Here is a 25,653-nt window from a genome sequence, read left to right on the forward strand (position 1 = left end):
GCTGAAGCTGTCTGGTTTTTTGTCTGGGTGTTTCAACAAAAGACCCACACACAAACTCATTTCTCTCCACTGGAAGGCAGAAGCATCAGCTATTGCTAATTGGAGTGGACACCACATGCTGATGGTTGGGTTTTAAGCAGTTGCACTTTAATCATTTCTGATGGGGGTATTACTGTGATCATGATATGTGAACACTGATATATATTTTTTTGAAAAAAGACTAACCAAATAGGCTAGTATAACTTTCTATCACTAGGCTAAGAATGGGGGAGAAATTGGTTCCATTCACATTTCTATGTGAACCTAATGGGAATTCGTGTTTCCCAAAACCACATGTGAACCAAAATGCAACTACCCTTTGAAATTTGCACTTCTCCGAATTTTGCAATGCAATTCTCCGGGCAACAAATGTATACAAAAATGAATGTATTAGGGGGGAGTTCACCTAAAGATTCATAAATTAGGGGAAATGATGTTAGGAAAATAACAGAAAAGGGGGAAAATGTATGCCGACATGTGTACATTAGGCAAAATTGCATACAAAAACTTGTATATTTCACGAGGACTTTTTTATCTTTTATTTTTAAAAGCAACCTGATGTGAAATTGTTGCAAGCTGAACTTAAGTCTGGAAAGCTGAACTTAAGTCAGGAAAGAATGAGAAAGATACAGACACTGAAATCAAGATGTATTCATTTCTAACCTCAGCTACCTTCTCAACCTGGAGGGTTGTCATATGCATATCTCACCAAGGATAATTTGTCTAAATAGATGATTTCTCCAAATGGTTACAGCCCCATCAGCCATTTTTATCTAGTAGAACAGGCCAATGAATAAAACCCTTGTCTCAAAATGAAGGTGAAAGAAGAGCATATTTAAGTGTTTTGGGCTAACTGGTTTCACTGGCAACATATATACATGAACACCTTTCCTGAGAAGTCACGATACACTCCACCTGCTCTTTTAAAGGTGGGGTCCTATGTGGAGACTCATTAACATTGAGTTTGCTTTCTGCTATGCTGAATAGTGCTGTGCCAAAATCTGTCCTACAGTTTCTTGAAAGTTTTTTTTCCTTGGAGAAACAGGCTTAATTTTAAAAAAAAATATTAGTGAATTCCTAGGCTACTTTAGAACCTCTGTGGGTGTGAGGTTTTAAGCTCGCCTTATTGTTGTGTGGTGGCTGAGGATTATGTGTATTTCATTTTGTTCCCAGTAAATCTTTCCCCAGCACTTGCAGCCTTCCTGGCTGCCTGCACTCAGTGATCTGAAAAATCTCAATGTGAGGAGTTACCTAGTGATAACATCCCCTGGGCTTTGATTGAAGCATGGACACCTGGGAAGGCTGCAGTGCAGACCACAGATGAGCTGATTTGTGGAATGAAGGGTACCCACAAACACCCCTCAGCCACCTCAAAGGTAAGGTAAGTAAAACACACGCACACACCACACCCATAAGAAGTTCGCCAAAATGTTCCCTTTGATCATTTTCAAATTCCATTTCTCTTCTTCTTAATTGATGGAGAATGATCAAGAAGAAGAAGAAACACACAGGAGAAAATCTCAGGAGAGACACTAAAAATAATGCTTGGAAGCCCTCCTCACTGGCAAAGCCTCTTGTGGAACAAGGGAAGGCTATGGCAATCAGTTTCTTCTTCAGCTCCATAAGCAACGTATTTCTTATTCTCCATTCCCCTGATCAAAGATTGGATCTGGTTTATTGGAACTTCCTTCCCAAATGAGAAAGGAATGTTGTCCATCCCCCCACCCCCCGCCCACTGACATGATTCCACATGGCCCCCATCCTCACTGAGATTTCTGAGAGTGGGTGAACTGACATGTACAAACAAAGTAATATGCACAATAGATCAGTACTAGAACAAACTTCACAGTAGTTGAGCAAATGGAATGAAATGCATAGGATTTAGAGTGACTGAATGTGGGCCTCCTTTCCCCACTGCCCCACAGCAGGTGTTCATCACTGTCAAGATTGACAATGAAAACAGTCTGATTGGCAGAGAAATGCATGGAAATGCAGGCATGAATCTGCATAGAGGTGTGGAATTTCCTTGCTAGATATATTGAAGGGGACCCAGTGGGTTGACTGAGTGCACCTAAGGCTGCAGTATTACCAGGTGTGGGCATGGATAGGAAACTTCTGATGTATAAACAGGAAATTAGGTAGGTAGGTAGATAAATAAGACAAGAGGGGTTGAATAAGACTAAGTTTGTGCATATTTGTTGAAATGTAAACCTATGAGATATTGCCACTTCTAGATAATCCTTCAAATCCCATCTAACACTGTAAATACAGACAGTGAGTATTGGCAGAAGAAATTATATAACAAGGCTGATTTTTCTGGTTTGGAAGCTATTGAGGTTCATTTAATTTCCACCCAGCATCTTGATCATCAGCGAGTAGCAGGATTTTGTTAATCCTAAACACTATGCTAGTACTTCAGTTTTTAATACATCTGGCAGAGTAGGGATCCAAAATACACACTGCTGTATGAAAATTGGTGACCCAGTTAAAAGTTCTCAAGGTTTAAACCTACACAAGAGGCAGTTATTGCTTTCTATGAAAGTGTCTAGATGCCAACCACTCTGATATTTTATCCTAATAGGATTTCATTTGATACCCTCCCAATTTTTAAAACTAGATTAACCATGCAAAAATAAGTGTATATTCTGTGTGTTTGGCCTTCTTTGTATTCACTAATTAGGTGAACAGGCATGACTGATTAATTATGCTGTCACTTGTTTCAAGTCTGTCTAAATCTTATAATGGAGAAATATGTGAGTCATTATAGCCTGGGAATCTCTTTCTCTGGCCCTCATATTCTTTTCCTCCTTTCCACCCTTTTAAAATTGATTTTTAATTTCAAGTAGCAAAGCATATCCATGCATGGAAAACAGAGTTTAATGGTTGTACAGAAAATAAAGAAAAATAGCAGCTGATGGTTGTGGCTTCAGACATTCCAAGAAAGGCAATCAAATGAAAGTGCTTCTCCATAAGGTCCTATGAGTCAATGAAGGCTGAAATCATGTTTGATGAAGAGTGAAAATCACGTTCAGTTGTCTTAACAAAGTCAATAAAAAGGATACCAGATTGTATAGAAGGTGTGAGCCTTCCCCCTTCCCTGATCAATATTCCTTTTGTGAATTGGTTAATCTGTCCATAAGTATGGTGTTTCTCTATAAACACATAATTGGGAAATCCAGGCTTCAAAAAGATTTGCATTTGAAGTTTTCCAATTTTTTGCAATCTCTAATCCAGTTGCAACTAATAAATGGAGGATGAGGTCTTTACAGGTTATGTTCTTAATCTGAGGAGTAAAATAAGAGAGTAGGGCTATTTTTGGTTTTGGTTCTAGTGACTGTCCCATGATTTGATTAAAGTGGTACCTCGGGTTAAGTACTTAATTCATTCCGGAGGTCTGTTCTTAACCTGAAACTGTTCTTAACCAGAAGCACCACTTTAACTAATGGGGCCTCCTGCTGCCGCCACGCCGCCAGAGCACAATTATGTTCCCATCCTGAAGAAACGTTCTTAACCTGAAGCACTCTTTCTGGGTTAGCGGAGTCTGTAACTTGAAGTGTATGTAACCTGACGCGTATGTAACCCGAGGTACCACTGTAATTGTTTGAAACACTTTTTTTCCCCAAAAGGGGGGAAAACACACCTCTTGTTTACCAGAGAGTCAGGTAAAATGCATTCCTGCCAGCAAAGGTTGGATGTGTTGTGATTAATTGGTTTAAAACTGTACAAAACTATACAGTAACAGAAATGACTGGTTAGTCAAAGAAGAAGAAGAAGCTTCAAATAGCTTCATAGGCTGGCATGCATAAAAAAAGAGACACCTGAATGTCAAAATTGAAGATTTCAGATGAATTTCTGCTGGGGGTAGTGGGGCAAAAATAATCCCTGTATTGGCAGTCAACATTTCTCCCACTATGTAGCATCATTCCCAGGGCCGAATTTAGGTTTGAAGAAGAAGAAGAGTTTGGATTTTATATCCCCCTTTATCACTACCCGAAGGAGTCTCAAAGTGGCTAACATTCTCCTTTCCCTTCCTCCCCCACAACAAACACTCTGTGAGGTGAGTGGGGCTGAGAGACTTCAGAGAAGTTTCCTGCTTGGCAGGGGGTTGGACTCAATGGCCCTTGTGGTCTCTTCCAACTCTATGATTCTAGCCCAAGGTCACCCAGCAGCTGCATGTGGAGGAGCGGAGATGCGAACCTGGTTTACCAGATTACGAGTCTACCACTCTTAACCACTACACCACGCTGGCTCTCTGATGAGGTCCTAAGCTACTGAAGCTACTGTTGTTGTTTTTTGTGTTGAATATATGCTATTAAGCAGGTGGGGCCGATTACTTACATCATAGGAGCCGACACAACACAATACAAAATACTGTTGTTGTGTGTAGGTTTTATTTTATTTGTTTTTTATCTTATATTTTGGAAATGTACATCCAGATTTTTTTCTTTATTTTTTGGGGGGGCCCCCAAGAGAGTGGGACCTTGAGCTATAGCTTGTTTAGCTTGTTTAGCTTATATGTAAATCCAGCACTGATCATTCTCTTGAGGGATTATGCCCTACGACCACAACTAAGCTGCTGGTCAAAACAGCAGCAACGTTGTTGTTGTTGTTGTTGTTGTTGTAAAAAGGAAGAAAAAGAACACTTCAAATTTAAAGGTCTGACCACCCTAATTCTTACAGTTCAACTCCACACCAAAGTTGCCCACATTCATCAGGATGAATCATCACACAAAAATGTTTTGGGGTATTTGGCCCATTAGTTTCTGCAGTTTTCCTAGTTGATTTCTCCATAACCCTCCAGAACAAAGACATTTCAGTTGCACATCCTTCTAAAACTGGTTCAAGTGCTCCTCTATGGTGTTTCCTACATCAAATGTTGGGTGGTATGGTGAGAGATTTTAATGAGAAATTTTAATAAGGATTGGAAAGTACATTTGCCCATATTCAAGCAGTTTTCACCACCGTCAAACCCTTAAAACTGACTTACCATTTGCACACATGGATTATGAATTGGCAAGTTCTGACCTGAAATGTTTATTATGTTTCTCCTGTGGATTTATTACCCATATGACGATGACTTTTATTTAACCACATCTTGATCTCTTTCACTTGGAGATTTCTTTCCCAGCCATTTGTCTCCGGACTCACTTATGATGGAATAACTGTCAGGCATAACTTCATGTGAAGTATAACTTCCTGATGAAATTCTGAACTAAATCTATGTCATTTGCTCTGGAACTGATACCAGGTTGTCAAAATGCACTTATAAACCTAACTATATATCATTCACTTTTTTTTGGATTTTTTTTCCTCTCTGAGAGGCTTACAACAAATAGTAAAATATTGATTTCTGTTTCAGTGCATATGAAGAAGTGTGCATACACACAAAAGCTTATACCAAGAACAAACTTAGTTGGTCTCTAAGGTGCTACTGGACAATTTTTTATTTTAATTTTTTATATATATTTTGACTGTGTCAGACCAATACGGCTACCTACCTGAATCTAGTAAAATAATAACACAACAGTAAAATAATAATGATATTAAAGTAAAAGAAATCACAGGTTCCACCCAACATTGTCCATCTACGAAAGCAAGCCTCCTTGCAATGGTGGAATTCTATTTTACAATGCTCAGTTTTATTTGTGTTATACTGTTGTGTTTTGTTTTCATGCAACTTTTAGGAAATTTTGTTGGATGTTGTTACTTTTCTTTTTCTTTTTATGTAGATAAAAAGCTCTACACACAGCTCTACTTCTCCATAACAGCTGAATCATGAGAGGCTGGGAAAGCTCTGGACTGATGTTGAACACAAGGATTGATGTTCTAATGCAGGGGTGCACTGGTTGAGGACTAGGCTAGCAAACTGCGCTTGAATTCTGGAAAGATAAGAGGTTCTGTGGATGGGAGGTTCCAAAGTCTAGGAGATCAGTAAGGCCCAAGTTAACAGAAAAGTGCAAACAGAGCACAAAGATGACAATAAGTAAGCCTCCTCAGGAGGGCTTTTAATTGGAAGGTGATTTACACCCAGTCAGACCACTGCTCTAAGCAGCTCAGTATTGTCTATAGTGACTGGCAGTAACTCTCTGGGGTTTCAGACAGGACATGCCTGAAGATGTTGAGGATTGATTCTGGGGCCTTGACATGCAAAGCAGGTGCTCTACCACCAGGTTACTTTGCCCTTCCCCGTAACCAGGGTGCTACAACTGAAAAGGATCTCCTCTCCCTGGTGGTTCAAACAGAATATGAAATTACATGACTTCTTAATCCAAAAGGTTTTTCTTGCAGAGCATCCCTCTGCTGAATCTCTGGCATAATATTGCCCCAATAGCAATATCCTTGGCTAGTGGAGCGGTATATTCAACAGGCAGTCCTGTTTAGGGAAGTTTTTAATGACTGATATTTTAATGCATTTTTAACCTTCTGTTGGAAGCCGTCCAGAGTGGCTGGGGAAACCCAGCCAGATGAGAGGGGTAGAAATAAATTATTATTATTATTATTATTATTATTATTATTATTATTATTATTATTAGTTCTGCTCATAGTAGACCAAGAACCACTGCAATTTGCTAAATGAGCTGTCACATTTTCAGGCTGCAATGATTTGTTCCTCTCTACATGTGCTTTGCAAAACGGAAGCATGACATGCATTTTTGGAGGTCAAAGGGCAAGACATTAAGGCAGGTACCAGGCCTGAGGTGCCCAAGTTGCAATGATACCGTTAGTTGTGTTGAAAATCAGAGAGAAGGAAGACTGAATGGCATGTCTGGCAGATCAGAAGTCCCTTTCCCTCTACTGATGGCTTCTGAGCCCAGTCTCTGAGCTTAGTGACTCTTTGGAACCAGGGCCTCAGAAAGTATACAAAGTTATGAGGAAGATGTGAGAGGCTGTAGCTTGCTCAGGATGTATTAAAAAAGCAAGCTCTTTGTGCTTACTTTTTTAAAAAAATAAAAATAAAAAGCTGTTCTTAAAATAATTCCAGGCACATTTCAAATAATCCAACTCAACAAGCTTTCAATTTGCCATTTCCTGATTCCCCTCCCCCTGTCCATGTTTTGAAATAGAGTTTAATAAATAATCTATTTAAATGTGTGTGTCTCTTTCCCAAGGGGATGAAAAGTCTCTCTGAAGTTTAAGTAGATACTTTCAGTAGTAATTAGTAACATTTTCCCAGCAATTATCTTCTCCTTCTCTTACAGTGGGACGCAGGTGGCGCTGTGGGTTAAAGCCTCAGCGCCTAGGACTTGCCGATCGAAAGGTCGGCGGTTCGAATCCCTGCGGCGGGGTGCGCTCCCGCTGCTCGGTCCCAGCGCCTGCCAACCTAGCAGTTCGAAAGCACCTCTGGGTGCAAGTAGATAAATAGGGACCGCTTACCAGCGGGAAGGTAAACAGCGTTTCCGTGTGCGGCTCTGGCTCGCCAGAGCAGCGATGTCACGCTGGCCACGTGACCCGGAAGTGTCTCCGGACAGCGCTGGCCCCTGGCCTCTTGAGTGAGATGGGCGCACAACCCCAGAGTCTGTCAAGACTGGCCCGTACGGGCAGGGGTACCTTTACCTTTACCTTTTCTCTTACAGTAGTACTGTTAATTGAAATCTGTGGGACTCCACGCAGACTGAAGTACCACTTCCTGGGAGTTACGGCAGCACATTCTGACTCTGGGGAAATAGGAACTCACTGTGTTCTCCTGCACTTTGTGGCAGAGGTTTCATGCTTCTGCTATGTTGCTTAGATTTAACGCGAGGAGGCATGACACATACTACTTGGCACTGTACATTCAGGCAGAGAAAGTCTGCACAAAGGAAACACAAATTCTTTGAAATTATGCATGGCAGCACAGCAAGCCCCTTTCAGATAATCAATTTGGGTTTAGCAAATGCACGTTGTGTGGTCAGGGATCGAGGGAGGAGGTTCTGTTACACGTGCCCATTAGAATGTGTGGGGAAAAACCTGTGTGTTTATGTCTTGTACATACGTAGGCCCTGTAGGCAGCTGTAAAGCCTGCAAAATACACCAGTTCACCACAAAATCAGATTTGCGTCTTCCTGGCTTAGCTGAATGGGTTGATCCCAGTCAATTAGGGATCATTCCATGAATAGAACCAGATGGCTATGCTATGTAGCCAATCAGTTTTAACTGTGTGGTGACTTCACTGAGGGCAAAATTAATTACAGTGGTACCTCGGGTTACATACGCTTCAGGTTACATACGCTTCAGGTTACACACTCTGCTAAACCAGAAATAGTGCTTCAGGTTAAGAACTTTGCTTCAGGATAAGAACAGAAATCGGTCTCTGGCAGCAAAGTGGCAGCAGGAGACCCCATTAGCTGAAGTGGTGCTTCAGGTTAAGAACAGTTTCAGGTTAAGAACAGACCTCCGGAACGAATTAAATACTTAACCCGAGGTACCACTGTACTTGAGTGACAGAACAAGGCAGCATAATGTGAATGAGCAGGTATTTATTTATTTATTTATTTATTTATTTATTTATTGCAGAAATTGCCTAACCACAACAACAATGTTGATAAAGTAAAGTGTTGTTGTTTTTGTTTCTGCCTTTCCAGAAGTGTTTCCAAAAACAGTGACTAGGTTTATGCCTAAATAAATCGACAGTGTTAATGTAATGTGCAATTAGGCCCAGGACCAGTTCTAGACATTTTGTTGCCTGAGATGAAGGCTCAGAAGGTGTTTTCCCCACCCCATTCCCCATGCATGGAGTCTGGCTAGAGTAGCTGTTGGCTCTTACTTCAACACTGGTGATGGGACAACATCTCCATCATACCTGAGGCTTAGGAGACTCTGGCGGAATGGTTGGTACCTCCTTCCATCTCCACCACCTGTTAGATGTGTGGCTTTAAAGGAGATAGGGCAAATAAAGGTTTCGGTTTCAGAGGCACTATGCCTCTCTGCATACCAGCCACTGAGAGACGATAGCAGAATAGTTCTACTGCCTTCCTATTCTATGGGTGGACTTTGTAGGAGCAATTGGCTGGCACTGTGAGAACAGCATTCTGGAGTAGATGGACTGTTGATCTTGTCCAACAGAGCTCTCTTATCTTCTTAAGTTGTCACACTGAATTTAACAGGCGTTAAGTGCAGCTAACTTTCTTTGGATTATGGCTTTTTACTAAGGAAAATCACCAAGGATATTTGATCTTTCTTCAAGAAACTGACAATATAAATTGGTCAGTTTATGTCCTTTGTGCCATACGATTTCCTTTACCGTCACCATTGGAAAATCTGTCTTGTCTTAAAATTGTCTTACCCTTTATGTTCCATACAAGAAGGGATAAGTTATAAAGTAGCCACAGGATTAAACTTGTAAAATTGTACCTTTGCTGGGAACATAAATTAGAGGCCTGAATTTACTAGATCATGGTATTCTTTTTAAACATACAGTTTGCAGTTTGTTTCTCTCCTCCTTCTGTTGCCCAGAAGCCTTTGGCAATAACATAAAAATAATAATAACTTACATGTCTAATTATTATCATCTGAAACTATCCAGAATTACAGTTGCCCCCACAAATAAAAATTACTGTAGGACTTAATTATTTTGGCCAGAATGTTAAGATTCCTATGTTATGAGAAATATAAACAAATTTTATATTTTATGTCTGGGCATGCCGAGCTAACAGTAAGTCTTTTCATTATGATTATTCTTTCACAACAATAAAACTCAACATGTGGACTTTTAATAATAACTTTAGTTCCACTTTCAACAATCTGAGGTGTTGTTTCTTTGTTTGTGACTTATTTGAACTGTTTCTCAGTAATATATATATTTATTTGGGCAACTAGCTGAATAACTACGAACAAAAGGTGGTTCTAGACTGACACCGTTTAGGGTGGGGTTCAGTCACACATCAGCAAACTCAGGCTGTGCAACTAAAGTAGTTTGCCACTTTTGTGCACCAAACCTGTCCTCCCAATTGACTTTTCATGATAAGGAGAGTGTAGCAAAAATGCACTAGAAACTGTAGGATGACAATTAATGCAACATCAAATAACTTCCCCGCAAACAAATCAAAATGAATTCTGAATAAAGAACCAACATCAACTAACTTTCCAGCAAAGTTTTGGGCAAACAAATCAGAATGAGTGCCCAATAAACAGATTGGCTGGGAGTGACCAAATCCCCATGTTATTTTAAATTTATGCTTATCTGGAGAATTTATGTTTCTCACTCACCTGGCATTTGTGGGCAGGGGATTTCATTGCTTTATGTAATTACTGCATGCCCAAACCTCTGACAGCTGTTTTTCCCCTAAATAATAATAATAATAATAATAATAATAATAATAATAATAATTTATTTATACCCCGCCCATCTGGCTGAGTTTCCCCAGCCACTCTGGGTGGCTCCCAATCGAGTGTTAAAAACGATACAGCATTAAATATTAAAAAAAACTTCCCTAAACATTCCCTAAATGGAAATGGAAGGCACATTTCACTCTTTTAGGGTGTTCAAGAATAAGAACTACTCACCCCCAGAGAAGCCCATCAGTTCTATTTCTGTGTGAACCGGTGATCTGATTAAAACGAAGCAAGATCTGAGCAGTGGCTCTTGAAGATGCACAAGAGGCAGCCCCCCCCCCTAGTTGTAGGGGAAGGGGGCATTACCACCAAGCTATGCTTTGGATGAAGAAGATCACTTGTTCATTTCTCAGTGTCTCCAGTTAAAAGCTTCAAGGGGTAGGTGATGAGAAAGCCACTGCTAAACTAGATCAGGGTGGGGAACTTTTTCAGACTCAGGGTCTCATCCCCTTCTGTGGAACCATCTGAGGACCAGGGCTGGGCAGAGGCCAAAGTGGGCAGGGCAATGAGTGCAAAATTTACCTTTGTATAGCAGCCTAGTTTTACACATGTTCACATGCTCTGTGACCCATTCAGGCAAGTAAGAAGGATTATCAGAATTAAATGGCACATTCTAGTCAGGCCAAGATGCTCAAGGGGAGTCCCAAAGGCCAGGGGAAAATGTGCACAATTCAACTCCCATAAACAGAAGATGTATGCACTCTCCATGAGGTCTGGTGAATGTGCAGTAGCTGGTTGCTATGCACATGAAACCTTCAGCACAAATCATGTAATATAGCAGAATGTGTGTAAGTATGTCACCTAATATGCATGCTATCTCTTCCCTTTGTTAAGTTGTTAAATGATATGCCTAGACTATGTTTCTGACACTACTTGAATGTGTGGAAGCACTCAGTTTGCTACCGCTCTAGGCACCTCACACTTTCCTAGTCAGCTGTTTCACGGGGAAATGCTTCTTACTAAAAAAGTGATAATAATTAATTCTTTTTTAAAAAACAACACCAAAACCACTGAATCAGTTAAACAAAACTTAGAAACACCCAAATTGCAGGTGCAGGGTTAAAGCTCAAAGCTAGGATTCTGTTCTGGGTTATATGTCTCTGCCCCTCTACACTGGTATGTGGTTTTTTGGAGGGTGGGCAGCTTGCATTTAAGTGCAACCTGTTTGTTGAGCATTCATCCTGATTTGTTTGCTCCACATTTGTAGGGAGGATATACACCATCCAGTGTTGATGGAACATTTATTTTGATTTGCTTAAAGTGTCACATCAATCAATCATTATCCCACCCTTTCCAAAGCATTACCCCCCACTCACATTTCCTTGCTGCAAGATTTCTAGGTTTTTGTTTTTGGGAATTCCTTACAAAACCAAAACAAAAAACAGGTTTGTTGCACAAGGACACAAAATCCACTTCCATTACATAACTTAAATGTGTTGTATCTAACCAAATCCCAATTGCAAAATAGTGACTGTCTTGAAGTGGCCTGCATGATAAATACATAAAAAGGTAAATGACCCCTGGATGGTTAGGTCCAGTCAAAGGCGACTATGAGGTGTGGTGCTCGTCTCGCTTCAGGCTGAGGGAGCTGGTGTTGTCCACAGACAGCTTTCCGGGTCATGTGGCCAGCATGACTAAACCACTTCTGGTGCAACAGAACACCGTGACGGAAGCCAGAGCACACGGAAATGCCATTTACCTTCCTGCCGCAGCAGTACCTATTTATCTACTTGCACTGGTATTCTTTTGAACCGCATGATAAATATCACATGTAATTTAGGCTCAAAAATGAGGCTGCGTTAGGCTGCAAATTTCATTGGAGCAGCAGGTGTGTGTGTGTGTGTTTGTGTAAGTGTGTGTAAAAGTGTAAGTATTTCCCCCAGATTGAAATAGCCTCTCACGTCCTGTACTACCCTCAAGGGGAAAAATATAGACAATGTCTCATGGTTGAAACTGAATGAAGATACAGTATTCTTCTCCACTGACATTATTCCTTCCTTCTGAAAACAAAGTAGCATTTCAGTTAGCTATCCCACTTGGCATGGATCCCATCTCAACAGAAACATACTGCTTGCTACATTATTGCCAGACTTATTTCTAACTGTAATGTAACTTGAAGCTGTCTTGGGTGAGTGGGGGGGGGGTTAAGAAATGCTACATCACAATCTGAACCGATGGTATGGCATAAATAAACCAACCTTCTCCAACCTGATGTCCTCCAGATATTTGGAATTATGACCCCCCCCATCAGCCCCAGACAACACAGACAGCGGTCAGGGACTATGGGAGTTGTAGACCCAAACATATGATTGGCATCAGCTTAGAGCTTCTATCCTCCAACCCAAAGTTCATCTCTTCCATGATACGGACATGTTCTGCTACTGTATATACTAATTTTAAGGGCTTCACTTTACCACAAATGCAAGTTTCATCAGTCAGCTCTGTTGCATTCCCAATTTGTGCATTTTTGCTAAGGCTGTGTGCACCCTAAATTGTTTGTGGCACAAAAATGTTGAGGTTGGTTGTTGTTTTTTTCAATCTGGGATCATTCATACTCATCCTAAACATGTAGCTTTCAATCTAGATTGATTCTAGAAGCTGCCATCCACAAGTGTGGGTGTGGTTACTTGATAAGTGTTTGAAAACTATCCACTTGGTTAGGTTACACATGCCTTTTCCTCCCTCCTCTAGATGAATAAAGAAGGAAGTGGTGATTGTGATCCTGGTATACACCCACCCGCAGCATCGTTGGGCAGGTGTGTCTTCTCCCCCCTCCCTCAACACACACATTTGCTGGGACTGCTTGTATCTGTTTTCAAATGGACACATTGTGGGGTAATGCAGAATTGCAATGGGCTTTTATATTTTTGGAATAAAACCAGTTTCTCCAGAAGCACTTTTCACCGGCAGAAAATATGCAACACATCTAGACTGTGTGTTAGCTATATAGGAAAAAGCAGCTGCCACCTCTCCTTTGATTCTAGAATGAAATGTTTTGTGTATGCAGTCTAAGTCACAAGTGTGCAGTTTTCATGATGCAGTGAATGGATGACATGATACCTCTTTGTTGCTTAATGCATGCTGCCATGAACCACTAACAGAAGCAGGCTACTCTCAACCCATCCTATGTAGTCATTTACTTCTCTCTTGAACTCTCAAGCTGCATTATTTCTTATTGCAGTCTCATCTTTTGTCCATACATTGGCACAGAAGCCATATTCCCCTGGCAATATGGGCAACTATTTTCTAATTTTTATTTTTGTCTTGGAAGGATAATTAAGGACCTGAATCACCCATGCACTGCACAGAGAAATTCCAAGAACTCTGATCAATATTTCTCTCCATTTCATTGTGCTTAAAGCTTTGCACAGCCGATCGCATGGCACCTAGACCACATAAGGAGCATCACATGCTTTTCTGTTGCTAGGGGTAACTGAGAAGAGAGTGAGAACTGGCTACCGCCTGTCACATGACATCCTGCAAAATGTAATGCATTCAGGCAGCTTGTCCTTAGATTGTTTAAGCCTAGTTATGATCACATGATTACATCACTCAAGTAATAAATGACTGCCAGTTAGAAAGAAAGTGATTTACTCCATGTTACTGGAACCAAACTGACTAACGTTGTTGCAAATGTAACCATGCCTGAATGCCCATCTCTATTAAACAGAATTGCCAAAGTCAAGGAATTGTCTCCATACTATTTATTCCTAATAGATTGAACACCTGCTTATTTTGTAGATTTTTTTAGAAGCAGGATTTTTTCAAATAAATAAATAAATAAGAAAGAAAGATCCACCAGCTTGAATACAAAGCCAGGACATATTAGGATTTAGGCAAGCTAGCAAGTCATTATCACTTTCTTCTCAGCCACCTTCTTCAGAGAACAAGTGGAAATGACACTGTTAACCTTATTCTAGCTTCTGATAAATTTGAGTCCCCATTTCTGTCATTCAGTTTGTGTCTCTGCATGTGCATGACAGAGTTTGCTTAAAAGAGGCTTAGGGGCTAATATAGCAGGGCCATTGCAGGTCAAGCTTCACAGGCATTGGCAGAAATACAGAATACCTCTGGCCTCAAATGAACTTGGGAAGCTCCTATTGAAGTAATGGGATCAGGGGGGGAATGAATTTAATGAGACTTTAAAAACATAGGAATTGCCATGCTACAGAAGTCCTTGGTGGTTCTTATCTAGTCTCCCCGCCCCCAACCCAGTTCCCTGCAGATAGTTTTGGGCTATGATTCCCATCAGTCTCCACAAGCATGGCTATTGGTCAGGTTTCATGGTCCAAGAACATCTTGGGGACATTAGGTGGTGGTGGTGGTGGTGGTGGTGGTTGTTATAAGTTGTATACTGCCTATCCCTTCTACACATCCCTGCAGCTATTCATACACCTCCCTCCCCACATGTTGAAGGCTGAACTTAAAGTGGACTCTGCACATGATTTAGACCCTGGAAGATCAGGATTCTAAATTGCAGAGGGAACTTGAATACAACAGTTCAGAAGCTCAGTCCACAATATATGGAGTGTGGTGGAAATGATATTAGTTATGTGCAGGGGGATGAAGACAACAGGCCACCCCTACCTCCTCTGTTGCATGGTGGCAATTGTGTGTGTGTGTGTGTGTGTGTGAGAGAGAGAGAGAGAGAGAGAGAGAGAGGGTGAGAGAGAAGACAGAGAGAGACAGAGATGAGGACACAAATGAGCAATACAAGTGCATATAGAAGATCCTAGGAAACCCTGGAAAGCCACTGCTGGCCAGTGTGGAGTACTGAGCTAGGTGGGCTAACTGCACCTAGGCAGTTTCCCATGTTTCTGTAGTTCCCAAGTTTGGAAACTACTCAGATATGTGGATTAATTGCTAAAGGAACTGGCAGTAGACCTTATACCCCCTCTTATGTGAATAAATTAAAGGGGCAGCTCTGTTATAAGAATGGCCTAGAGTGTCTAAGTGTGACACTGCTAGCCTATCTGCACTTCTAATAATTTCACCTTGCCAGGCTTATGAACATCTATTAAAAAAGAGTTGATGAAGATAGACGTAATTATGGTTCATGCTCTCAGAAGCCTGAGCTAATGAGATCATGGGGAAATGTGGCCAAGGTCCAGTTGGCAATGCTGCCAGTGCCAAGGGCAGGGCTGTAGATCAAAAGAAACAGGCTCGGTTTCTAGTCTCAGCATCAAAGGATCATGAAATGTGAGCATACTGGCAGTTTCTGCTCAGATGTATCATTTATTTTAGTTAGGCTCCTGATGCCTGCTGAAATATACAGATTGATAGATGCACAATTTTGGAGCAGACTATGGATTTCAGCAACTAGAAATGAGTTTTTATATGAAGACAATTGGCTATAATACATGCAGAAGATCTTCAGGTAGCACTGGGAATGAACCCTGCCTGAAGCCCTGGAGAGCTGCTGCCAGTAAGTGTAGACCAGGGTTTCCCAAACTTGGGTCTCCAACTATTTTTGGACTACAGTTCCCATTATCCCTGACCACTGGTCCTGCGAGCTCAGGATGGTGGGAGTTGTAGTCCAAAAACAGCTGAAGACCTAAGTTTGGGAAACTGTGGTGTAGACAATACTGAGTTAGATGAACCAATGATCTCAGTATAAGATTGCTCACTATGTTCCTAACGGAATTTATTGGTTTAGTTTTACATTTTAAAAAAATCATGGTTGTTGCGATGAGCCCTTTTGACACTGAACAGGCACATCAGGGAAAGCAGGATCCTAACAGAAGGACATGTTCTCCAACTACAAATTCTCTTTTCAAGGCTGAGAAGGAGCCTCTATGGCAGGCATAGGCAAACTCCGGCCCTCCAGATGTTTAGGACTACAATTCCCATCATCCCTGACCACTGATCCCGTTAGCTAGGGATGATGGGAATTGTAGCCCCAAACATCTGGAGGGCCAGACTTTGTCTATGCCTGCTCTATGGCTACACTTGCCTACATAACACCACTATCACAGCATGCACTATCTCCATTGCAGATTCTAGGCACATTCAGCTGAACAAGGTGAGACTCTTCCTTCTGACTTTTGCACCCAATGCAGGAAGGACAGAAGTGGAGCTAAAACTATGCATGAATTCTGGGATGGAGGCATGGCACTTCCATGTGCTTCCTTGCCCACCCCCACTCCCCACATGTTCCCCTGAATGCACAGACAGGGCTTTACGATGTATTTTTATTTATTTTTTGCATTTATATCCCACCTTCCCCCCCCAAGGAGTTCAAGGTGGTGGACATGTTTCTCCCTCTCCTCAGTTAATCCCCACAACAACTCCATGAGGTAGGTTAAGTTGGGGAGCAGTGGCTGGCCCCAGAGTCATCCCATGAACTTTATAGCTGGGTGGGGATTTGAACCCTGGTCTCTCAGGTCCTAGTCCAGCACTCTAACCACTGCACCACAAGGGCTTTCATTATTACAGTCATCAGATGAGGGACATAAATATATATATGTACCAGCCTATGGTCAAGTAGCAAAGATGTGACAGTGACAAATAAGATTAAATTCTAATAGAAAATAATAAAATAAGACTTTATTGTAACTACAGAAAGCATGCTAACTGTGTATCATAGACTAGACATCAGAGCTATTAATAAGTAAGAAGACTGCACATTTTAAAGATGGATAATGCTGGCCTATTAACAAGCAAGCATAAATGGAAAAAAATAGTATTTTAGCATAGTAGTAAAGCAAGTGAAAGTACTAATATAAAGGAATAGTTATGAAGCACTGCCTCTGTCTTCAGGGACTGTTCCTAAATCAAAGTTCAAAGCATCCACAGCAACTGGGAACACACCAGAGCATCATTATGACAAAGACACTGAGAGTTCTAAGCGTGCCATTTCCCCCTTCTCAGTTAGCAGTAGCAAGCCGAAGAAAGAAAGACTGCCCATTAACTGAAGCACCTGCTTTGTCTAGCTGCTTCATAATCCTTGATTAATAATGCAAGAACAGAAAGGCAGTGAATGGGTTCAACCCAAAGATGCTTATGTACATGCTCTCCTATCACTGCACACTTGAATCAGCTCTCACCATGCTGACGATCTGTTTGGGGAGTGGGGGAAGAAAGGGATGCACTCATATTCCATCCACTGATCAATGGTACTAGAGATGCCAGTGTCAAATTCTTCTATGCAGTGAAGAAGATTGTATTGCTTCCTGCTGTCCCCTACTTCAGGCAGCTGATTTTGAATGCTGTGCAAGGGCAGCAAATTATTAGTTATTCACAGTGCAATCCTATGCATGTCTACTCAGAGATGAACCCCAGATAAGTCTGTAAGGGGATCCAGCTTTCATTTATTATGAAGATAATAAGAATCCATATTGTAGTTCTAAGGTCAATGAGATCACAGCACATCTGAATTAGTGGTATTCCTGTGCAGGGTCTGGATACAATGTTGTGATTAGTGGAGAAGTTGTGGTCTCTGCATGCAAAATTTGTGTTCTGTATCCCTAAGATTACACTGGCCGAGCACTGGATTTTACTACTTTGTACAAGAGGGCAAGGGTGGCTGTCACAGGGGGACCTACATACAGGGCTACCTGGTGAGTAATAAAGCAATACATTTCCCCTTCCTCCAACAATTTCTCTTAATCCTTTCATTGTGTGCCGCCTTGATTACAGCTTTGCGCATTTGTAAAAATTTACCTGGCAAGCCAACCTTCCATTATAAGAAAAAAGAAATCCCACTGTGCGCTAGATGCCTAAGCTCAAGGCAGAACTTAATTAAAGTTCAAACGAGCATGTAAGGTGTTTAAAATGTGTGGCATACTTTTTTTTTTAAAAAAAAAAGCATAAAGAAAATGTTGCTCATTCATCCCCTCACATAATTTCTCTTCAGTCAAATGATGTCCCTCCACTTCTAGGTAGTTTCCCCCCAATATGCTCCAAGTAGATTAGCACCGGCACACATAATTACATTTAATTTTTGCACTTATTGTGCAGTTTTCTTTGCATGTGACAATTATGCTTGCTGATTAGGAAATTAATTCATGATTAACTTGCATGTTGTTTCAAATAGTGTTTGCAGCTGCTAAAGAATCTGGCAGGAGGTACATAAAACAAGCTCCTTTATTTAATTATTTTTAAAAAATGCCTATGCTAAACTCCTCACATTTTGTGTCGCTTCAGCTATGTCTTTTTGCTGCTTGCTGAGTTAATTCATGATACAGTAGTTGCCCACTCAACCTGTGCCTTCCATCTGGGTTACTAGGTTACTTTCTCTGCCTGCTGCTACCCCATCTCTGCTGCCTAGTTACTACACTGATACAGTGGTACCTCGGGTTACATACACTTCAGGTTACAGATGCTTCATGTTACAGACTCCACTAACCCAGAAATAGTACCTCGGGTTAAGAACTTTGCTTCAGGATGAGAACAGAAATCATGCAGCGGCACAGTGGCAGCAGGAGGCCCCATTAGCTAAAGTGGTGCTTCAGGTTAAGAACAGTTTCAGGTTAAGAACAGACCTCCAGAACAATTAACTTCTTAACCTGAGGTACCACTGTACACCTTTCCTTTAACAACTTTAACAAAGAGTGCTATTTTAAAACTGGCAACATGGCATAGGCGCCGACTCCATGGGGCCTGAGGGGGCCCGAGCCCCCTCAAAAATTCGTTTGGGGGGGCTCCGCCCCCCCAATAATTTAAGAAAATTATTACCGTATTTTTCCGGCATTCTGCCTCAGGGTCTTACTGCCCACCCTGCTCTGTTTCCTTGCTGTGTTTGCTCAAACGGAACAAAGAGCAGGGAAAGCCCCTCCCCTCCAGGCAGAGGGAAAGCAGAGTGTGTCTCTGTGCTCCGTGCAGGAGGGAGAGAGAGAGAGCGAGAGAGAGCGCGCGAGCTGGCTGACTTGGGTGGGTAGGTGAGGGAAAACTTTTGCCTTCCTTTCCTCCCTCCTCCTGTTATACCCCTCTCCTGCATTCTTAGCCAGCTGCTTCTCTGCACACCCCTCTCCTGCTCCGTGTCCCTTCTGTGTTTTTCCTTCCCTCCCCACTTAAAATGTGGTTAAAAAGCATGGATCCACATGGATCCTCAGGATCTTTGCATTGGGTCAGCCCAAATTCACCATCAGATCACATAGCATGTCCATGGCTACAGCCTGCCCCCCAAAAATCACGCACCCACTGTTGCCTGGGGCTGCAATGGTGCAAAAATGTGGTTAAAAAGCATGGATCCACATGGATCCTCAGAATCTTTGCATTGGGTCAGCCCAAATTCACCATCAGAGCACATAGCATGTCCATGGCTACAGCCTGCCCCCCCAAAATCACGCACCCACTGTTGCCTGGGGCTGCAATGGTGCAAAAACGTGGTTACAAAACATGGATCCACATGGATCCTCAGGATCTTTGCATTGGGTCAGCCCAAATTCACCATCAGAGCACATAGCATGTCCATGGCTACAGCCTGCCCCCCCAAAATCACGCACCCACTGTTGCCTGGGGCTGCAATGGTGCAAAAACGTGGTTACAAAACATGGATCCACATGGATCCTCAGGATCTTTGCATTGGGTCAGCCCAAATTCACCATCAGAGCACATAGCATGTCCATGGCTACAGCCTGCCCCCCCAAAATCACGCACCCACTGTTGCCTGGGGCTGCAATGGTGCAAAAACGTGGTTACAAAACATGGATCCACATGGATCCTCAGGATTTTTGCATTGGGTCACCCCAAATTCACCATCAGATCACATGTCTGGCCACAGCATGAAGCACAAAAATGATACATCCACTGTTTCATTCAGAATGTTTTTTCCCCTTGTTTTCCTCCTCTAAAAACGATGTGCGTGTTATGGTCAGGTGCGTGTTATAGAGCGAAAAATACGGTAGTTATATTATGCTTTGTAAAATCACAAAATTATGTTGGTATTTTTTATTTTCCTTGTTTGATGATAGTTACCTTTTAAAATACATTCAGTAATGAGTTAAAACAAATAATTATTACGGTAGTAAAAGAGGCGGCGCGAGTAGTTTTGCTCGGTGCGTGCGACTGACCCAGCCCCTCTTTCCTTTTCCTCTCTTCTGCTCTCCCGCCGGGCACCTGAGGGAGAGTTACTTAGCGGTTCTGAGGAGCCGCTGTTGTTTCGGCAGGGGAAAAACCGCCGCCCGCGAACCGCCGAGCTCCCTCTCTCTTTCCAGCCTCTCTCTCTCTCTCTCTCTCTCGCGCTATGGCCAAGGAGGAGGAGAAGCCCTTCAGCCAGTCTATGGCCGAGTGGCGGAGGTTCATCTACAACCCCAACAGCGGCGAGTTCCTGGGGCGAACGGCCAAGAGCTGGGGTGAGGAGGGCGAGCGAGCGAGTGCGGGCGGGAAGGGAGGGGAGGGGGCGGCCGGCACGAGGGGCGGTGGGAGGCGCGGCGCGGCGGGCACTTGCCTTGCCCACCACGCATCTCTCTCCTTCTCGGTCTCTCTCCCTCCCTCAGCTGGCGAGGGGGCCACGAGGCGGGCGGCAGCAGCAGCAACGGGCCGGGAGCGGATCTTAGAAAACTTCCCGGGGCAGGACCCCAGTATGGGCCCCCCCCAATATTTTTTATAAGTCGGCGCCCCTGCAACATGGGGACCAGACCCACATATACTTAAAAGAGTTTAGACATAGAGAACACCCATTTAAATCAAGTCCACTGGTTTCAGTTGGTTTCTACACGGAGTATGATTTAGTCGGCTATCACTCATAGTCTTACAGATGATGGGATTTCTGCAATCAAGCTACCCATGTGTTAATCTGTTTTGTGGCAGATTATCTCCTGGTGATAGATGGCACCTGTGGAATCTAAAGGAGGCCAAGATTTGCTGGGAGTCTCTTGTGTGAGACAGTGTGAGAGCCAGTGTGGTGTAGTGGTTAAGAGCGGTAGTCTCGTAATCTGGGGAACCGGGTTCGCGTCTCCGCTCCTCCACCTGCAACTGCTGGGTGACCTTGGGCCAGTCACACTTCTCTGAAGTCTCTCAGCCCCACTCACCTCACAGAGTGTTTGTTGTGGGGGAGGAAGGGAAAGGAGAATGTTAGCCGCTTTGAGACTCCTTAAAGTGAGTGAAAAGCGGGATATCAAATCCAAACTCTTCTTCTTCTTGTTCACTTGGGCAAGATAATCTGGGCTCGCTCAAGTTCATGGGTATAGCCAGGGGACAGAGAGGGGCTACTGCTCTCCCAAATCAAGTGGATCAATACAAAATACTTAACTAACTGAGGTTCTGTCCCCCTAACACAAAGCCTGCCCCCCACATAAATCCTAGCTACATCCGTGCTCCAGTCTGAGGATGAGCTATGGCATCTTCTCTCTCCTGAAGTTGGCTCCCTGCAGCTGATTTTCCTGAGTGTGCAATGGAAGGCTGCTGCTGCACAGGTTCCTTTGATTCTTTCTCATGCCTTGTTCTCTCCTTGGATCAGTGTATGTTCATATGGCTTTGGGCGTCAGCTTTCCTCTACTCTTTATTCTGTAATTCTCTTTGCTGTATCCAAACTTGCTCACCCATATCCCACTTAGTTTGGGTAGGTGCCTTAATTTGTGTTCTGCTATAAATTCAACTTATCTGTTGTGTCCTTGTTGGCTGTTGAAAGTTGACTCACGTGGGCACCAAAGTGTTGACCCATCAGTCCCTGTGCTTGACTACAAACTTCGCGAAGGTGCATCCAGGATGGCTAGATATAGATCAGGTGTGTCCATGATATGCTGGTTCATGGGATGACTTAGATATGAACCACTCCTTGCTCTCCTGGCTTTCTTCAAAATTTTCTTAGCCATATATTGTTGCACATATGTGAAGATATTTCTGTGTCAGAGTGTGCTGCATGTTCATTACAGTTTTCTAATTCATATAACAACAATTGTGTAGTAGATCAAGCTGGAGGAGCGAATCAGAATGAAAAACGTACTCATCCATGAAACTCACTGGAGAGTCTAAATACTGTAAGACTATAAAGCCTTGTTGGATCAGATCAAAGGCATGTCTAGTTCAGAATCTTGTTTTCACAGTGGCCAACCAGATGCACATGGGAAGCCTGCAAGTAGGACTTGAGTGCAATAGCGCTCTCCCTACTTGTGATTCCCAACTGGTATATAAAGACATACTGTACTGCCTTCCATTTTAGAACCATCCAACTTGGTGGTTCTGGGAAAACATTCTACAATTTAACCATGTGGTGTGTGAAGAAGTATTTCCTTTCATCTTTCGACATTCAGGATGACCTTGAGTTCTAATAGTATGAGAACTATGGTTATCCCCACAACCATTATTTGAGGAAAACAATGTAAGCCCCTTGCTTTGCCAGGACACCCCGTCTAACTTAGAGAAAATCTGATGAAGCTTCTAAATTGGCCAAGTCATGTATATAAATACCAGGAAACTGGTTTCATCTCTTGCCTGATCAATAGCACAGTATCCTCTACCTGTAGCACTTCAGTTCTGAGTTTGAGTTATAGGTTGTAGAAATAACCTGGACTGAAAATACCCATCCCATATTGGGATTTGGATATGATTGTCATCCAAATCCCAAACCTGGCCCCAACACTACTAAACAAATCTGCACTGATTTTAAAATACTGATTCACACACACTGAGAGGTGTAATAGCAGCGTCATTCAATGGATGATAAGTCCATATAGCAACCAGTGGTCAAATCCACAGTTTTCCATCTGTAAGATTTTCTGAAATATATTCACACATTTGCCTATGACTAATTGATTTACTTGTGCTGGTGAAAAAGGGCCGGTAAATTATTTCAAATAATTTTCAATTAGGAAGCCTTGGGAAATCTAAACAATATTTTTGACCATCACTTTGTTTTGCTACAACAAACCCTCTTCCTTTCATTAAGCCTGCCTTTAAAACCAAGTGTACACTTATAAAGCAGATAAGGTTTTATGATGGCAATTTACCATATCCACATAGAGGGTTGCATTTGGTAGATAAGGTGCCAGAAAATCAACAGATGTTCACACTAATTGAACTGCCTTCCTGCTGGTGCTCTCAGTCGAATCCCATACTAATTATCTCTTTATACATATTCTAAATAGGATCTATTCTTCTGCATGTTAAATGGCTTCAGAACACAATAGGGATTTACAGTCTAGTGTTGCCTGGTTTCTCAGTTTTTGCCTTGCTAAGTGATAAGACTGGTTCTGCCAGAAGGGGATGGGAGGCCACTAGCCTCTAGGTAGGGATGGATCCTCCACAAATCAGCCTCTCCAGACCAATGTATTATTGATATCATTCCTATATGCTGTATACAGGTACTTCCCTGATATATTTGCATGGAAGTGTGGATTACAGTGGTACCTCGGGTTCTGTTCTTAACATGAAGCACCACTTTAGCTAATGGTGCCTCCAGCTGCTGCTGTGCCGCTGGAGCACAATTTCTGTTATCATCCTGAATCAAATTTCTTGACCCAAGGTACTATTTCTTCGTTAGCGGAGTCTGTAACCTGAAGCGTATGTAACCCGAGGTACCACTCTATATACTAGTTGGAATGAAGGACAAGATGGCAACCTCGCCATGTCCTAAAGCCAACAGAACTAGTAGTTGACTCATACACGCCAACACCTTCCACCACCCTTGAGCAGCAGTTCAGATCGGAGGCTACAGAGCAGGCTGAGCAGCACACACAGTGTGTTCTCCAACAGCTCACCACTGCTGCCTCAGTCTCCCCAGTGGAAGAGCTGGTCCTGACCTAGCTCAAGGAAAGTTCTCAAAGGTGATAGCTGCACAAGAGCAAATTCATTCATGCATATGCAGCACTTTTCAGTGACTCCCTACAAATTTGCTACACTTTCTTGCTACTAATTCCACAGCGCCCCTTAATCCCCGCTCTGGTTTGTTGTGTTCATTTCTCCCCATCAAGAAACAGGCATTCGAGAACTGACCAATGATGACCTGCCATTATCAGATCTATTGTTCCTGAATATTAAGGGATGAAACACATTCCGGTACACACACTCCACTTGGGAGAATCGGGAAACGAAGAAGCGCCAGCAATGGGCCGATATGCGTAAAAGGCCCTTCCGAGGAAACCCTGAATGTCAACCTTCCGTTTATCTTCCTCGGCTCCTATCCCCTTTCCGCGCAGGGCTGCCTTCACACACACACGTCTCTCCAGTCTCTCTCTCTCGTCCAAAGCCTGAGAGCCGGCCTGGGCGCACATGCGCACTGCGAGGGAGCCGCGGCCGCCGCATCTCCTCCACAAGCACATGGCCCGCTTGGAAAGGCGGAATGTGCCGCAACGTCCCGCTGGAAGAACTACCTACGAGGGTGGGGTGCGGCTGAGGGAACCGGCGGCCGGGAAGTCGCGGCGCTTTGTTCTCGAACAAAAGCCTCCGGGCTGGGTTGCGCGCTACCGGGGGGTGGGGGTGGGGGGCACCTCCGAGCGGCGGCGGCGGCGGCGGCGGCGGAGGGCCTCCCTCCGGCGGGAGAGTAGGCGCGCGCTCCGCACAGGCTGAGGGAAGAGCGGGAGGGGGAGGAGATGCCCGCCGCGCTCCGGCGTGCTGCTGCTGCTGCTGCAGACTGCGCTGCGCCAAGGGAGGGGCGGCTCTTCTCGCCCTGCCTTTCCCGCGCCCGCCCCCTCCCCCCTCCGAGTCTTTAAACGCCCCTGCATAGGAAGAGCCGCGCACATGTCCGTTCTCCCTCGCGCAGAAATATATATTTAAATAGCTCTATACCATACACACACAAGCGCGCGCGCGCGCGCCCGACCGCCTGCCGGCTCAGCCAGTCGCTGAATCCTCTCGCCGACCTCCGCCACATTGCAGGGGCTGCCGCTTGTCGAGTCGCCGAAGCTGGCGGGGCACCCCGGGCGCGGAAGGAGGTAAGGCGAGGCGGGGGTGCAGCTAGGGGAGCCCCGGCCCTGGGTGAGAGGGGCAAAGGGGGGGGGGCAGAAATGGCTGGGCTGGAGAGCCTCGTGGTCGCCGAGGACAAGGCTGAGCCGCGCGCGCATAGTGCCACAGACAGGTTTCTTTGATGGGAAGGAGGAGGGATCTTTGCCATCTGGACTCTGGATCGAGCGAGTGGGGAATAATAATCTTCACCCCCCCCCAAAAAAAGGAAATCTCGTTGGTTTCTGAAGAATGGGCATGGTGTATATTGAGCTGGAGAGATTCGTGGTTTGACTCGGTCGATGGCAGTAGGTAGTGGCCGGTGCCATGCGCCATCATATGCAGAAGAAGCCCCCGTGTGTCTGTCTGCAAGGCCGGGCTAAGTAAGGCAACAGGGATGGCGGGATGAATCCCTGACCAGGCGATAGTCTGGATCCATGGTGGGCACTGCCTGTCGCCCTCGCTTCTTCCAGCACCGTCTCG

The 25,653-nt window shown here is 43.6% G+C and overlaps 1 protein-coding gene across 1 annotated transcript in view; it reads left to right on the forward strand.

The window, feature by feature from the left end:
* The first annotated feature begins 24,869 nt into the window (after nt 1–24,869).
* SLC6A15 (solute carrier family 6 member 15) overlaps nt 24,870–25,653 on the forward strand; it is a 40,531-nt gene continuing 39,747 nt past the window's right edge. Inside the window, exon 1 of the mRNA XM_083699207.1 lies at nt 24,870–25,163. The gene's annotated coding sequence lies outside the window, so the exon portion shown is untranslated. The remainder of the gene's footprint in view (nt 25,164–25,653) is intronic.

The sequence above is a fragment of the Podarcis gaigeae genome (genome assembly GCF_964106915.1).
Source record: "Podarcis gaigeae genome assembly, chromosome: 10".
Classification (NCBI taxonomy): Eukaryota; Metazoa; Chordata; class Lepidosauria; order Squamata; family Lacertidae; genus Podarcis; species Podarcis gaigeae.